Below are 2500 nucleotides of genomic sequence, written 5' to 3'. Positions count from 1 at the left end.
CTTAAGAATACCTAGTTTGACGATGTGCTCAAATCTAGGCATTCCCAGCCCCCCACAGCTCTTCGGGGCGTAAAAGAAACCAGTGGCAGTTGAAGGCACTAGATGGAGGATGGCCTTGATCTCCTGTCTGACTTCGCTATCCAGCAATTTCAATACAGTGTCGCTGGGCGGACTGATCAAAAGATGGTATATATAGCGAGGGAGGACGTATTTCGTGATGAGCTCGATCTTCTGGCATGGTTTCAGGGAGAGTTTTCTGATTCTCCTGATCACGCTCAGAATCTCGGGTACCACGATGCCACAATGAACACCCTTCCAAGGCCCCATTTTGGCGCCTAAATATCTGAATGCCTCATCCGGGTCTGTAGATGGAACGTTCAGCCCGTCGAGCCTTATTTCTGGATCTTTAACATACCAGGTGTCTCTTTTCGAGACAATCTGGAATGTTTGGCTCTTTTCTCTAGATAACTGCATGTTCAGGCCACTCAGATATTCATGGAGGGCGTCCACCTGGCGCTGCGCCTCCCTCTCGTTTGCGCCCAACAACACTACATCGTCCGCGAACGCCAGAACAGGGATTCCTCTGTTTTGATTTTGATTTGCTTTGATGCCACTGGTTGATTCTTCGATCATCTCCAGCAGTGGATCGAGACATAAGTTAAAAAGCAAGGGCGACAGGGGATCGCCCTGCTTGACTCCTCTCAGGATCTTGATCTCGACCCCAACTTTGTTTTTGGTCCGAATTGTTGTGGAATTATCCACGTACATATTTTTGATTAATTTAATTATTGGGGCCGGCACACCTTTCCTAGCCAGGCAAGGTGTTAAAGCCGAATGGGGTATCGTATCGAACGCCTTCGAGATATCCACGATCGTGAATATCCCGCCGCCCCCGTTTTTGCTTGTATTCAAGGCAGAATTTAAAAGTTCGATATTGGTTTTACATCCGTTTTCGGATGTAAAACCCTTCTGCCTTAGGTTCAATACAATACCTCTCCTTAACTTTCTGTCAAGGATGGAGGAGAAAATTCGGCCGAGAATGGGACCTATCGTAATAGGTCTCCAATCCTCGACCTTATGGCCCGATTTCTTTGCTTTCATAATTAATGTGGTCCTGTTACGCTTCCATATGGAAGGATAACAGGAACTATATAAACAGATGTTATAGATTTTAGATAATATTTCAGGCAGTCCGGGGATCATTAGGTGTTCTTTTGTTAATCCATCCGGACCTGCCGCGGCTTTCTTTCTGATCTTTCTAATTTTCTCCGCCACATCCTCAACAGCTATCGGCGTAAAAATTTCGTTTAACGACAGCTTAGAGACACATTGATCATTAATAAACGGGACACTAGATGGTCCTTGTTGCCCCCATAATTCTTTATAGTGTCTCTTGACTTCTTCAGCTGCCGGTGGCTGCCTGGCTGGTTCCAGGTATGCGCGATCGTCGTTGATAACGACATCGGCCAACTTCTTTGGACACTCATAAAACAGATCCTGGCATCGTGCGTATGAAAACCGCTTTCTTGCGTTGCGGCTGTTCTTTTTATGTCCCATTTGGGGCTTGTTCCGACTTAAATTACATTTAGTGATCTCTATTTTATTGACTTTCTTTATAATTTCATAGAGATGTGCAATAAAATTATTTAATTCTTTACCAAGGGCTTCCTCGTTCCCTTGGTTTAATTTAAAAATATTTTCCAGCCGATCGTAGGCCTCACTTAAAACAGGAGGTACGTCGGCTGTCGTCAGTATGGCTTCTTCCAGGCTGAGTCTCCATGCACTAAGAGACTCATTGTCAACGCGGATCTCAGGCGCATTTGAAGACGCATTGCCTGGATCCACGAGATCGCACCCTCCCACTGTTGCCCAATTAGCCTCCTGAGAGCTTGTTGCCTCACCGACCAGTCTTAGCTTTTTTCTCTGATATTTGATCTGGTCTAAGGTCTTGTTTGTGAGGATCTTATTTATTTCTTTGTTTGGATATTTATGATTTTTAAATTTTTCATTAAGCTCTCTCAAGAGACTAAGTTCTACTTCCGTCCAATTTTTATCTTTTGGGGGGTCCGGTCCCCTTCTTTTCTGATTTCTTAGGGCAGGGTGCGCATGCCTTTCGTGGGTCGAGAGTCCTCTCTGGGTCCCGAAACTCATGGGACATGCTTCACACTTATATTTTCCCACTGCCTTTTGACCAGTGCCTGTACATTTAGGAATGTGGCACTGGGTCCCATGAAGTTTCGAGAAACTTTTCCCACAGAGACAACTCCATTTAATATTCGCATCTGTATGGTGTAGATCGAGGTGCTTGTTCAGGTCGGATAACGACATGAAGAAAAGGTTTATTCCCTTCTCTTCACATACTGGACACGCAACCCGATCGCCCACTAAAGGTACCGTAATTCCATAACTCGTTGTCCGTTGGCTAGCTTGGTCGTCACCCATGATCCCCTGAGAAGCGGAAAAATCCGCCACGGCGCCTCCGGGATCGAGAGGCGTCGCG

At 45.8% G+C, this 2500-nt stretch overlaps 1 pseudogene; it reads right to left on the bottom strand.

Moving 5' to 3' along the window:
- Positions 1-2500, bottom strand: part of LOC139997104 (large subunit ribosomal RNA) — an 8880-nt pseudogene that overhangs the window by 2303 nt on the left and 4077 nt on the right.

This window comes from Bombus fervidus, unplaced genomic scaffold, assembly GCF_041682495.2.
Source record: "Bombus fervidus isolate BK054 unplaced genomic scaffold, iyBomFerv1 scaffold0029, whole genome shotgun sequence".
Classification (NCBI taxonomy): Eukaryota; Metazoa; Arthropoda; class Insecta; order Hymenoptera; family Apidae; genus Bombus; species Bombus fervidus.
The sequence above is the reverse complement of the archived record's forward strand: the minus strand, read 5'-3'. Positions and strand labels throughout refer to the sequence as shown.